A 15314-nucleotide genomic window follows, 5' to 3' on the forward strand; every position below is an offset into this window, starting at 1 on the left:
TAAATGTACGTTAAGTGATGGTCTGGCATGACCAGGTGGTTAAGGCATTCGACTCGTAATCCGAAGGTCGCGGGTTCGAATACCAATCACACCAAACATGCTCGCCCTTTCAGACGTGGGGGGTTATAATGTTACGGTCAATCCTACTATTTATTAGTAAAAAGGTAGCCCAAGAGTTGGCAGTGGGTGGTGATGACTAGCCGCCTTTCCTTTAGTCTGCTAAATTAAGAACGGCTAGCGCAGATAGCCTTCGTGCAACTTTGCGCGAAATCCAAAACAAACCAAGTAAATAAACGTTAAGTTACATCTAGTGCTCTTTGTTGCAAATCTTTTTAACTAAGAACTTGAATGAGGCCTTTTTAAAGTGTGGAATATATGATTTCATAAATGTTATATTCTAGTGTTTTTAACTAAGACTTTTGAGGTATAATACGTTTTTTTAAAAATTATTAACAATTTTGAATACTTTGATTCTGTTATTAAAGCGCTAGGAAATCAAGAGCTCCAAGGTTTCAGCTGTGGGCGTGTCGTAAATGTTACAAAGAAATGGAGCTACTTAATTAAACATAACAGCGCACTTAGAGAAGACTGTTGATTGACTATAATTCCTCTGGTCAGCAGCTCAACATTAGAGATGGCTATGTCTGAACTTGAGCGTCTTTGACCTGGCCACTTTACTCAAGAGTCGCATAAACTATAGGGGGAGAGAGGGGTCAACCCGATCTTGAGTGCCTAATCTTATTTCTGAGTTCGAATTATTAACGTTTTTTTTCCTTTGTTCTATTTTTTAAAAGTCTGATTCAGTTTTTTATGTTAACTGCCTTCAATCCCATATAAAACAAAAAGCACACCAATCAAGTATGAAAACTTAATTTCATGAAATACCAAGACTTTAGATTTATAAAAATTTGTCTTCCGAATGACAGAAAAATATTCTAGCCATAGAGAATTTTTGCATAGATAAAATTCTCTACCATAATCACACACACGTTTGATATATAGAAGTATTTGTTTTAGAGCAAAGTCACATTGGGCTATTTGCTGTGTCCACCGAGGGAAATCGAACGTTGAATTTTAGTATTGTAGGTTCATGTAAATATATACACACGTACGTGTAAGCAGTTCTTCGTAACTTGAGACATTTAAAGCTGTTTGTTAGGAAGGATCTTTCTAAAGACTCAACGACAAATAGTAGTGGATGTTTTTTCCAAATCAGTTAAATGATTGCCTTTTAATATATATATATTTTACTATATTGTATATGTACAACGTCCTCTTTTAGCAACTAGACCTGAATTTAACGGAAGTCTTGTCTGTGATATAGAATTATAACCTGTTCCCTCAAAATGTCTGTTGATTTTTTTATCACTTTTCTCGAGCTTTATCCCCAAACATGTATTTTTATTGATACTACATAATCGAAATATGTCATAGTAGCTACTCATACAGCTCACAAACTATGAACCTCAGATTCACAATCGAGCACATTAACCCTTGATCACGCATGATCCATAACAAGAGAAATATATGTGAGTATCAATGATGGTATTATTCCAGTAGGTTCTCACTTAGTATGTTGTATCAAAGTGAAATTAAAAGTTTTCATAGTTTTAATGGAAATACTTATGACCATTTTGGTAACGGTATCATTTGGTCTACATTATCTCCTACCATTTCTAATATTTTCTTTACGGGTTCTAGATTATCCCCTGACCTAGTTAATCTTTTCTTCACGGTCTTTAGATTACTCCTTGTCCTTGCTGTTCTTTTACCCACAGGTTCTAGATTATCTTCTGTCCTTACTAATCTTGTTTATGTAATCATGAACACAACTGTTCCCAGGAGAGTTTTGTTCCAAATACATAAATAGAGGTTACAGAAAATAAAATTTCTCTTTTTTCATGATATTTTCTTTGAAAACCTGTGGTTATATATTATTCTAAGCTGATGTTTTCTCTGGACTTCATGCGCACTTTGATGGTTTCATTTCGAAAACCTTGTGAATGTCCTATTCAATATACTTTCAAATTTGTTACAGTTTGGGGACTGACGAAAATTACAACAGAATAACCGATTCAATATATCTTGTTATTAACAATCAAGAATCTATCTCTACAGCCTAGTCTTGCTGTCTTGCAGTTATTTTTATATCGTTTGTCTTCCAACTCTGGAATATCCTGAGTTTGATTTGAATATGAAGAGTAAAATAGTTAAACTGAGTGGATATATATGTGGTCAGTACTGTCCGCAAAAAGTGTATGTGTGTGGGAGGGGTTCAGGCACAGACATTTAGTCTGGGTGCAAACTCGAGAAGATGAAGCACAATTTGAAGATTTCAGAGTTTCCCAACAGGTTTCACACTTGAACATTACTCTTGACTCACAGGAAATACAGATGGGTGTGTATGATGATCTTCAACTGGTGTTTCTGAGACTGAATGAGAACTCTATAGGACACCAAGACTGCTGCTGATTATGGGAGGGAAACCATTGTCATTCTCAATTTTAGCAAGCCAAAGGATACTGGAAATGATACTTATGGATTAAATTCATTATTTGGAACTATTCCACTTGCAGAAGAGGAAGTGATCACTCAATGGTGAAGATGGTGTCCCATTGAGACACAGCAGTTTTTATAACATAGAAATCATGCTATAAGAATCATACAGAGTCAGGAACATCCCTGGGATTGTGCAAAAGTGGAAGGCTAGCTCTTTAGGGTAGCTCATCATTCTACCACCCAGAAGTAGAGATCAACCGAATGTTCAAAGTAGGGGTTCCTGAATAAAAAACTAACCCTATACCATATTCTCGACACTTTGGGTGTCTCATCCTGTCAGAACCTGATGAGTAAGGTAAAGCAGATTTCTCTTGTAGCGTTCACGAATACAGCTGAAGAACTGCTTCCTTAAATGTTTCAACCAGATTACCATGTAGAATTGGAGAACTCAAGAACAAGTGGAAAATACACGGTTTAGACTTTTAGAGTACCATTATTTGACTCAGTCAAACATTTGACTAACTAAGATAAAGTGTCTGGGATGGAGTTTTTGAGCTGTAATTATGTTTGATTCTGTGGAAAATCAAGTTATCCATAGGGTAATGTTTAATGCTTAAAAGAGTGGTTCATTTAAGAAGTTTGCTGCTTACGCAGATAAAGATATCCTCATCAATGAGTTTGTGGAAGGACTGAGAGGCAAATGGTGCAATATCATTTGGATTTTAAGAGACATCTACACCATAATAGAGGCAGCTTCTCTGTCCTAGTTTCAAAGCTATAACTTCAAGCAGGTTATAGGAAAGGAAAAAAAAAACACAACAAATCCTGCGAAAGCTTTGGACAGGCCATTCTCTTGAGACGTCTGCATCATGAGCAGACGCTTTTCGGCAACTCTTAACATCCACAATGGGTATCTGTGAATAGGAATAGGTTAACCAAAACCTCTCATGGTGGTTGTGCCACGGAAAATGCCACTGATGCTAAGATGTTTAATGATCAGCCAGGTTCATTCAGGGCTGAAAGGTGCTTGATATCTGTCACTGAAGGTGCACTACTAGTGAAGTCACCACTCTGACAAGTTGTTGTAAATTTAATTCTAGCAAATGGTAATAAGCTAAAGAAGAATGGGAGAGGCAAGCCTCCAAATACATCCGGGTAATATCAGCTACAGTATTATGGCAACTATCCCTGATCTAGGGTCTTGGATTAGAATTTTGAGAATGGGCTTACTGCAGAAACTGTTAGCCAGTTTTGTTTATGCACCTGGTTTAGTTACATATTTGTGGAATACTATCGAATGTTAACAAAAGAAGACCAAAAAAGAATAGCGGATTGCGTGATTACATATTGAGGATGAAATTACAGTTCCTCCAAAGGCACAAGTGGTGTTTCACGGTGCACTGTTTACTAAGTTTAGAGTCTAATGACTCTATGCTATGTTGATGAAACCAATGCATGAAACGTGATGTTTGTTATCCAGAAAGCAGGTTGTACTTGTTTGAATAATTTTATGTCTGAGTGAAGACACTTTCCTTGTGTTTATCTATAATTATAGAAATTGGCTGTTCATTTTCTTACTGGGTTGCTCTTTGGCACAGTAAGTAAAGTAAAAGCAGTCGGAACTAGAGGTATAACTAAGGTTGTTTTTTGTTGCTACCCATTAAAAAATATGGGAGTATCGAAATTATCATTGATTGGTGATTGTGTTAATAAATCAGATTAAATGAAATGAGATAAATTCTGTGAATATTTCGGGAAAATATGGTAGTATTTGTCATGACAGATGCATGGATTGAACATAATTAACTCGCTACTATTAGATATAGGTGTTGCTTCTCTGAGGAACAAGAGATATATCCAGAACTGAGGTCCAGGAGCAGAGTGGTGCTTCTAAGGATTTATACTGCTAGAAACCGGCTTTCGATACCTGTGGTGGGCAGAATAGCTTTGTGCTTAATAACAAACACATACAACAGATGTGAGATACGGTACCAGTTTAGGGATGAAGCAAATGATTGATCATTTCCAGTTGTAGCTATAAGTAAGACGAAAGGTATACCAAAGGTTTGAGATCATCTTATATAGGTCAATGTAGTGACCGAAGTTAATGCCTTTTTACTTCTGTGAACAGACAAATTTCTAGAGGCATTGGAAGATGACCACTGGTTAAATACATTAGTTCTGGCTTAAAATACTGGAAAGTTAATCTGGAGATTGCAGATTAATCCAAAAGTATATTCATCACTCGAAGAAACTTTACATGATGTCGTTGTCAAGACTACATCTATTCATTAATTAAGTATAGATTTGTTAGTTCTATCAGCTTTTAACATAGTATCACCTGAATAGGTAGAAAATTCACAAACCCCTTTCTGTAATTCAGAAGAGGTGTCTGATGTTTCGTACAGTCGTTAGTTTGATTGGCTGTTTTGTTGTAAGTAAAGATTGATTCTAGCTTTGTATAATATTGTATTCAGTCTCTTTTCTCCAGTACAGTCAAATTAAATTTTAGTTGAATTCTGAATTATACTTTCTGCTATTTCTCCACTTAGCTGTGGTTGCTATTCTTATCTGTCAGTTTATCGGTAAGCCTTAAACAATCCCACCCTCAAATTAAAATTTGACAAGTTTTTTTTTGTCATGCTAACTGCCTACGTTTTTTTCAGGCTTAAGAAAGTTACTTCAGTATACAAATATATACTTCTGTTCCATTATGTAATATTGTTACTTTGGTTTAATTGTTACATGTCTATCCAATATTTTTAAAGATTTCTCATCAAATTGTGTGCATAAACGAGTACTAATTGTGGACATGTGTTAGATATAGATAAAAGGATAATGAGGATTGAAAAACATAACTTAGTTATTAAAGAAAGACCGAAATTAAACCAAAAGCCTAATTTGCACCACTCATTTTCGAGCTACAAGTCTGTACAAAAACCACACTAAACTGTGATTAACATTTATATGTGATTACTTATTTGTACTATTGGCATTTCATTCGCTGAAATGACAAACATTGCCAAAATCTTCACATTTGTTACTGAGCACTTTCCCGATGTCATATGTAATATAAATTGGATAAATATAAGCAAGTCAGTGAACCACTTGAGTCGATATAAAATCACGATGAAACGGAACATTGAACATCACAAGTACATTTTGACATTGTTTGGTATTACATAGATAGTGTGACGTCATCGAAAATTGATGGTATTTGAGAAGGGTAGATAACATTCCTCTTCACCGCAAAATGTTCATACACTCAACTCATAGAGATATGTTCAGATCGGAAACTTATACAAAATGAGAATATCTCTTGTACATATTGGCACTGGAAAACATAGGGATATGGATCAGCTTGGTGTACCAGGACCGTCCGAAATGAGAACTGTGACAAATCATATCCCAGCCACAGTAAGAAATATGTGATTGGTGTCTTCTAGTTGTTGATAATCCACTAACACAAAGACCAGTGTCTCAGGCCAAAGTACGCAACATAATCAAGAAGGATCACTTCCGGAAAATCAACAAATGTCGCGCGTACAGAAGCTGCGTCCACAACCTACCCGTTTAACCGTGACATACCTCAACCAGCTGGCGACATCTTTCCTCCCTGACATTTCAAAAATCTATCTAATGTATAAGAAAATGAAGGTTTCCCAGCTCCAGTTTAAACAGTCCAATGGCATAGAAATCCTTATAAGATGAATATTAAACAAATATAGACGTTAACGATAAAAAACACAGACTTGAATTATGAAACATTCAAGTGTTAAATAACGCTATAAAAGCCATGAATTGAGCTGCTTCTGGAACACCATTACAATTGTAATCACTCATCGAATAGACAGACATTCAATGTTCTTATAATATAGCAAACGTAGCGAGTATGTCACAGTCTTATTATTTGGTATAAAAGGATTACAGTTTTCACGGCGTAGTTTAACATACCGAAACCAATCTTTATACAAATTATTGTCACAAACAAAAACGTGCTGGAATTAGAAATATAGATAATGTTGTGAATCGTATATTTAAAGTCTCTGTTTTAAAATAAGATAAAGTATGATAAGAGGCAAAATAACCACGTTTACTGTTTATTAAATAATATTGAATATTGATTAGCCCTGATGAAACACGCTTTCGTCGGTAACTACGACACATAGTGGTATGGAAATTGTGATTCATTAGGCGAAAGTTCAAGGAATAATTTATATATTGAATATATATATATATGTTTGATTTTACTTAAGACTCCTAAAACAATATTTAACTGCTATTGTATTTCTATGTTGTCTAGTTATTTTTGAATTCGTTTTCTAATCTTACCATGAATGCTTCGAGACAAAGTTGTAATCTATCCCCCAAGCCCTCTATACATAACAAATATTATTAAACAGGGTATTAAACAACGCGTGGCCCGGCATGGCCAAGCGCGTAAGGCGCGCGACTCGTAATCCGAGGGTCGCGGGTTTGCGCCCGCGTCGCGCCAAACATGCTCGCCCTCCCAGCCGTGGGGGCGTTATAATGTGACGGTCAATCCCACTTTTCGTTGGTAAAAGAGTAGCCCAAGAGTTGGCGGTGGGTGGTGATGACTAGCAGCCTTCCCTCTAGTCTTACACTGCTAAATTAGGGACGGCTAGCACAGATAGCCCTCGAGTAGCTTTGTGCGAAATTCCAAAACAAACAATTAAACAACGCCCTTCTTTTACATTAAAAAAAATTATTTTGAGTTACAGCACCAACCAAATTTAGACTAGAAAAATTAATTAAATTCTGGCTTTTGTTAAATACTTAAAAGTCAAAATCATCTAACAATCTTACTTAATTCGAAGCCGCGTATTCCGAAAGGAGAAAATAACTATTTCTTATATAACCAACGCCCCTTCTGAGTAGTTTCAAATTTGATTGATGCTATCTGAAATTTGCCTCACTGAGAACTAGCTGACAGAAACTATGCATGATGTTCAAAAATCATTCGTCAAATTGTAACTTGAGGTAAGTCGTTAATCCATAACAGTTCTGTAAAATTACTTGCCAGATGACGAGACTTTTGCACACGTTAAAAGCATTTACAGAGCAAGAAAATGCGATTTGTTTTGCGTCGCAACGTTTAAAGTTTGTGTAGGGTAACGTAAAGGTAACGTGAGACTTACGAATTTACGCACGCCATTTGCAAATTATTCAACACGTTGTATAACATCACAAAGTGGTAATTCAGGGGTAAGAAAATAATAATGTACCTCAGTTGAAGAGGTACCATAACCTCTATATGGGTTATTTGTTTTTGACTTACAGTTGTTCGAACTTTCAAAATCTTTTTTACATGTTAAAATTTACGTAACTGTTTTGTTACCATTTAAAACAAATATACTTATTGCAAATTAATGATGTTATTTCTCTAATATCATGGCCCAGCATGGCCAAGCGTGTTAAGGCGTTCGACCCGTAATCCGAGGGTCATGGGTTCGAATTCCCGTCGCACCAAATATACTCGCTTTCCCAGCCGTGGGGGCGTTATAATGTGACGGTCAATCATACTATTTGTTGGTAAAAGAGTAGACCAAGAGTTGGCGGTGGGTAGTGATGACTAGCTGCCTTCCCTCTAGTCTTACACTACAAAATTAGGAACAACTGGCGCAGATAGTCCTCGAGTAGCTTTGCGCGAAATTTAAAAAATCTCTAATATTTTGTTTGTTTTTAAGCACAAAAATACATAATAGGTTCTCTGCATCGTGAGCAAACGGCCAAGCCACATCGCGGTTATTAATAAATCAAGAAATTTCTTTAACCTTTTTTTTGGTAGAAGCAGCAGGCTTTCACATTTAGAGTAGAACTTGTGTAATATCAGAAATATAAAGATAAACAAATCTACCAGATGGCACTAATTTTTATAAAGTATTATGATTTCATCTAATAATCAACTTTTTATTCTTTCTTTATTTAAAAAAAATTATTATTGACATTGTTGTACACGTGTACATATTTATTTCTATTATCAAAATTCGATAAGTTATCTTATTGTTCAGAACTGTAGTAATCTTTTCAGTGTTTACTTTCGACTGGTCTTTCAAATGACAAACATCTAAGTTGTAACAAAGCATATAAATGAAAAGGATTGGAAACTGAATTCAATCTGGGAAGATTTACTAAAGAGAACACGGAGAATAAAAAATTGTCATATTTAGAAGTGTACATAAATATGTACCGCATGAAACTCTCTTGACTTATGTACCAGCAGAATAGATCATAACAAATATTTGTAAGCAAACAAACACCGACTTGCGTTTTGAAAGTTCAGGAAAAATATAATGTACTGTTAGTTTTAAACGTGGCTAAAATTCAACGAAACGTTAAAAGCAAATTTATTTCCTACTTTCACCGAGAGAGCTCAACATTACCAGGTCACAACTACACGTTACTCAACATTACCAGGTTACAACTACAAGTTACTCAACATTACCAGGTCACAACTACACGTTACTCAACATTACCAGGTCACAACCACAAGTTACTCAACATTACCAGGTCACAACTACACGTTACTCAACATTACCAGATCACAACTACAAGTTACTCAACATTACCAGGTCACAACTACACGTTACTAAAAGATATATATCTGAGTGAACTCAGCATTACCAGGTCACAACTACACGTTACTAAAAGATATACATCTGAGTAAACTCAACATTACCAGGTCACAACTACACGTTACTAAAAGATATACATCTGAGTAAACTCAACATTACCAGGTCACAACTACACGTTACTCAACATTACCAGGTCAGAACAACATGTTAACAAAAGATATACATCTGAGTGACCTCAAAATTAACAAGTCACAATAACAGGTTACTAAAAATTATACATTCGAGGTAAATTTAACATGATCTGTTCATATCAACATATCAAAACGTTACCAAAAGATATAGGCCCTGGTTAACTTTAATGTAATCAGGTCACAACAACATTTTAACAAAATATATACACCAGAGATAACTCACAAGCGAAGCAAATAAATTAATTTTAGTTAATTCTGAATTTTAGCCGTATTTAACTTCAGTTAATTGACAGAGTATTCCTTTTACGTGATACTACCAACCTTGCTTGTTTAGAAGTAACTGAACAGCTTTGAGAGAGAAAGCTAGCTTATATCTCTCAGGTTTTCGAAGTGCAGAATTGATTTTTCCTATGTAAACTCCACATCTCTGCCTTAGCCATTTTCTGATAAGTAATGAACTGCAGAGACTTGAGCACATTATATCAAAACGATTTTAAATAAGCAATCCAGCAATTCATGTAACTACATTCGATACACAGTCGCGATAAAACTAAATGTATCAGAAATACATTCCGACGTTTTAAACGTTTTTTTAGGTAGTTTAATGCCACCAAAAGTTGATCGCTTTTGGAAAGGGTATGCAACAACCTTTTCTGAAACACAGTATTTAAACAATCAGATCACAAAGATGTTTTTGTTCGAGATTTAGAATTCTAAGACGGGAATATCTCTTGTATTTAATTGCATTAGAAAACAAGGGAATGCCAATGACCTTGGATAGACCAGGACCACCCTAAAAGAGACTAAAAGTCGTATCTTATCTGTGGCAAAAAAAATGAGACGCATTGTAACAGGTGAGAATACATGAAAAATGTCAATGGCCAAAGCTGTCCATGTATTTCAGGTATTAATAGGTCAAATAGTTGAGAAATATTTCCATTTACACAGTTGATATCACAACGTATCCGGTCAACCTTTGCATTCTTCACGTAGCTGGAGAATGAAACGGGTATTTATGTTTATTCATACGAAAACATATTAATCAAGTCTTTGGACGAGGTGTTGAAGGATTTCTGTTCTATCAGGTTTTTATAACAGGCACTGAGAAATCTTATTCCCCGTATACCCTTGGGAGTGGTTTTCTTTGGGCACGAAACTTTAAGACGAAGCATTTTACAATGGAAACTACGCTGCAGGGCTGTTGACAAGACTCATGGTCGTCAGATAGAGTATTACCGGAAACGTGGCAACATTGTCTGTAACGATGTTTAAAGGTTCCAAGTTGTTTTACTATAGCGTGCTTAACTACTATATTTATATAATTCAAGCGGCTGACTATTACTGTTATATAATTATACAAATAAAAAGAATATAGACTGTATTTGTAATGTCTTTTTTATGAACTATATGAAAATCACTTTTTTTTAACGAATCGTGTGTTGTGTTACAATAATGATGTTACAATTTTCATTATTTACAAAATTAGTTATCAAACTACTTTTTGACCAATAATAATAATATATATATATACATACACGTTTAATGGTATTAAATTTCAAATGTAGAATCTTTTCATGAATATTGACAGAGTTCTTATAAGGAATAATAATTAAACCTATTTTAAAGTATAAATAACCTCGAGCTTTCTAAACTTTATTAAATTACGTAAAAATGTAATTAGGAGTAGGGAATGCAGACGACGTTACTATATGCGTAAGAGAGAAATTGGTGCACATAGTACCATGCATTTGAAAGGGAAATATATTTGGAGAAAGGATCTGTCATTCCTCAGAGCTCCATCTCTGATAGTGGTGTTTATGTGTCAAGATTTTTGTTATTCGAATTTCTTCATTTGTTTATAAACACTAAGAGCACCGTCACCCTTTTGAGTTTTAATACTTAGTCCCCTATACCCAGGTTTAGGAAGTTGATATCTGTTATTTAAGTCCTTTAGTTTTTCAATTTTTTTATCAAAGTCGTCAAGTCGTCAGCTTGAAGTGTTTTGTGTGCTCAAGGTGTTTGGCGTGTGTCACGTGCTGTGGAAACACATAGATTATTGAGACGGTCCGCAAGGCCATTTGATTTGATGAGGACTCTGCCTACCTAACCTCACACAAGAGCAGTCTAGACAGGTCACTTAACTGTTTTAATTACTTTATATATACAGCCTTTACATTTTATAAATTTTGTGTATTCAAATACAAAGGTCAAGGCTGATGATTAGAATACTGGACTCACAATCTGCGGGTTGCGAGTTCTATATAGGTATTCCAGTATTCTATATATAAATATACATATATGTATGTATTCTATATATAAATATACATATATGTATGTATTCTATGTATAAATATACATATGTATTCTAGTATTCTATATATAAATATACATCTATATATGTATTATGTATTATAGTATTCTATATATAAATATACATCTATATATGTATTGTAGTATTCTATATATAAATATACATCTATATATGTATTGTAGTATTCTATATATAAATATACATCTATATATGTATTGTTGTATTCTATATATAAATATACATCTATATATGTATTGTAGTATTCTATATATAAATATACATCTATATATGTATTGTAGTATTCTATATATAAATATACATCTATATATGTATTGTAGTATTCTATATACATCAGAGTCAGTTTTACGTAGTCCGTGATTCTATTTCTGAAATTATTTTATTAAAATTCAACAACTTGTTTGTGTGTGCGAGTTTTCGTACAGCAAAGCCACGTGTCTGTACACAGTGCCTATTATACAACTGAGTAATGACTCCTGTTAAGTAAGGCTCTCCTGGAGATTGTCCTCCTTTCTGAAATACTTCTACGTAGTGGTTCTTGTATTATGTCTGTACAATCAGTGTCAGTTCTGTATGGGTATTCTGTCTGTACAGAGTGCCTATTATACAACTAAGTAATGACTCATGTTAAGTAAGGCTTTCCTGGAGATTGTTCTCCTTTCTGAAATACTTTATAACCATCCAATACTGTAGTTGTACCCTAATATCTAACAATCAGTTGTTACTGACTTTAAAACCTCCAACACCTTTACACATCAGTGGATTGTGAAATATAAAGGGCCAGATGCTAAATAAACATACTAGGATGCAAAAGCAGTCCGTTGTAAGAATTTCACAAAATAGGAGGTGATGGTTTTAGGTAAATAACTAGCTGATATTACATGCGTTCAATTTCAATATTTTTATTAAAATCAGCATTCTGGGTTTACGCGTTAGTTGAGAAGTTAGGGGTCGTCACGTGTATTATGAGTAGGTCTACAGCTTTATGTTACTGGCTATAGTGTCCAACTGAAGAACCAGCAAAATGGAAAATACAATCTACCTTCTTTCAGTCTACACAAGAATGATACTTGATCGCGTGGGTAAGTTGTTATACTATTTCTGTAATTATTTTATTAAAATGTTCTCATTCAACAACTTGTTTGTGCGTGCGAGCTTTCGTACAGCAAATCCACGTATGGCTGTCTCCTGTGTTCATTGACGGGAGTCGAATCTCTAATGCTACGGGAACAACTGTTCTACTTACGACTCAGAGAATACGTGAAATGTCGTTACTAAACTGTTTTATTCCAGTGGCACTATAAACCACTATACCACTTATAGCAGACTATGAAAGGAACCAAAGCCAAATTATTGCAAAGTAAAGAAAAGTAAATGTAAAACTGTAACGTGGCAAACTTAATTGAATATAGTATAGAGAAACGTCTGAATGCGTGTTCATAAAGTGATAAGCGTATTGCACTATGCCACTAGAAACCGGTTTTCGATACAAACATGGTGGGTAGAGCAGAGTTAGCCCTATATTGACCTTAATATTCCAAAATAAAGATATGTTCTTCTCCAGTTACAGAATATGATGGTATTTATAATCGCCACAAGAAAGGATTACTCAGGATTTATAGGTAAAAAACGTCATTCTCATTGAGATTAAAGCGAACTCTGACATAAAATAAGCAAGAAAAATCGCTTCCAAGGTTAAAAGAAAGATTGTATAAAAACACTTTTTCTGGTTCTTATGAATAAAATCTACATAAATAATATACTTGCATTTGTCTGTGCGGAACTTTTTTCGCAAATTGCTCGACCAAATGCTGCAACTCTCGTATCGTTAGAAAGGCCTTTGTCTGTGGAGTACGAATTTCATACTGAATTTTCAATTCAGAATCATCTTACCTGTTTTTGTCTTATCACACTTTTCAATGCAACGAGAATCGTACACGATAATACAATGTTCTCGTCATCACATGACATTTGACTTTGATTTCGACTTTTTTGCAAAGTATTTCACACAAACAACTTAACCCGCGTGTAACTTTCTAAAAATGAATAACATTAAACAAACTAAGGATTTTCTCGACTTATTTAAGTCTAAAATATGCATGCGCATTCCATGTAAAACCATGTGCACGCACTCAGATGTTTCTGCATGTTCAGCCAAGTTTGTCTACGTTACAGCTTTATATTTACTTTACTTTGTAATAATTTGGCTTTGGTTCACTTCATGGTCTGCTATAAACATCATTTAGCTACCTTTTTTTTAGTACAAGTTTTATTCTTAGTTTCTGTCAGTTTCTTTGTTTCAACTCATAAAACTGTGTCATAAGCTGAACACAAATAACTATTTCATACTCTGTACACTATTATAAGTATCATTACTATACCTTATTGTTTATTCTGTGTGTAGTTTTATGAAATAAAATTACGTCAAATTTTTTCAAGTAGATCAGGGTTTATCGATCTAACACATAATAACTGCAAGAAAGCGTAGCTTAAACGCTGTGGATGAAAATGATATAATAATGAAAATTCAAGCGGAGGGCACGGAAACTGCCACAAATATCTTGCGGCTCGTGACTAATAAATAAATATACAATCCAGTGCTGTATCGTTTCGTTATTATATGAGTGCACTAGAAAATAGATAATGAATTTTAATACCATTTTAAAACAAAATAACAAGAATAAAAATTTTTACAAAAAACACACCCATCACATAAATTGTTGCATTATATTGACTATCAGGGGATTTCAAAAGTTCAGACGAAATTATTAATTTTCTTTTGTAACATCACACGCAAGGTATTTTAAAGAGTCTGGATTCGTTGTGGTTAGGTGATGCATATTAAATACACTTTTGTTGTTTAGTCTGTAAAGAACCACAGTTATCGTGTTAAAAATATAAGAATCACCAGATTGTACAGTGGTAAGTTTATGGACTTACAATGCAAAAATCAAGGTTTTGATTCCCTGCGGTGAATACAGCAGATAACTGAATGGTCTAAAAATTAATAATAAAAACATAAGTAGATAATAGTAACACTCATTTTAAGTTATTTCACTTTGCTAGCTTAAGCCTTTTAATCCCTTCGTAGGGAGTTATCACTATTGCATAGAAATAGCACTGAAAATACACTTTTTGTTATAATAATCAAGCTCAACTGATAAGTTCTGACATTGCATGAAAGACCTCCTGGGTTGTTACTCGTGGTAGACAAAAAAAGTCTGAAATACTGTTGCTACTTAGCTCTCCGTGGTGTGAAACCTATAATGAACATGTTAAAGAGATTAATTTTAAGACATGTTGTAAGTACAAAATCGATGCGATTTGTTAGGTTTATAACAAACTTTTACTTTACTTTATCTTCAAAAATGATCTTAACATCAACTTCCTGTCAGTACCACAGAAAACAATAAGTAGCCAAATAGTTTGAACAATAATAAAAAAAGGTAAAATCAAAATCTGTGTTGGTTTCAACTTAGGCTTGGAAGCCACTCTTGTATATATCTAAGTTCGATGAGTTCTAACAGTTCAAGTATCTACTAGGAGCTCGACCTTTCTTCCACATATACAAACTGATATGCGTCAATCTTCCTTTTGTGAAGCCAGACATCTCATAAGCCTGACCAGTGATCTGTGACGTTAACTACTTCAATGCAAAGCCTGATGGCTAAGGCAGTGAAACAATTATACCTAATCCTT

The 15314-nt window shown here is 34.4% G+C and overlaps 2 protein-coding genes across 6 annotated transcripts in view; one reads left to right on the forward strand and one right to left on the reverse strand.

The window, feature by feature from the left end:
- Window positions 1-15314, reverse strand: part of LOC143230519 (uncharacterized) — a 131615-nt gene that overhangs the window by 53749 nt on the left and 62552 nt on the right. Inside the window, exon 3 of one of the 5 annotated variants that reach the window (XR_013016481.1) lies at window positions 14403-14876. The exons of the other annotated variants lie outside the window; for them this stretch is intronic. The gene's annotated coding sequence lies outside the window, so the exon portion shown is untranslated. Of the gene's footprint in view, window positions 1-14402; window positions 14877-15314 lie in introns of those variants that run through there. 5 annotated transcript variants of the gene reach the window in all.
- Window positions 12214-15314, forward strand: part of LOC143230521 (uncharacterized) — a 48954-nt gene continuing 45853 nt past the window's right edge. Inside the window, exon 1 of the transcript XR_013016486.1 lies at window positions 12214-12697. The gene's annotated coding sequence lies outside the window, so the exon portion shown is untranslated. The remainder of the gene's footprint in view (window positions 12698-15314) is intronic.

This window comes from Tachypleus tridentatus, chromosome 10 (assembly GCF_004210375.1).
Source record: "Tachypleus tridentatus isolate NWPU-2018 chromosome 10, ASM421037v1, whole genome shotgun sequence".
NCBI lineage: Eukaryota > Metazoa > Arthropoda > Merostomata > Xiphosura > Limulidae > Tachypleus > Tachypleus tridentatus.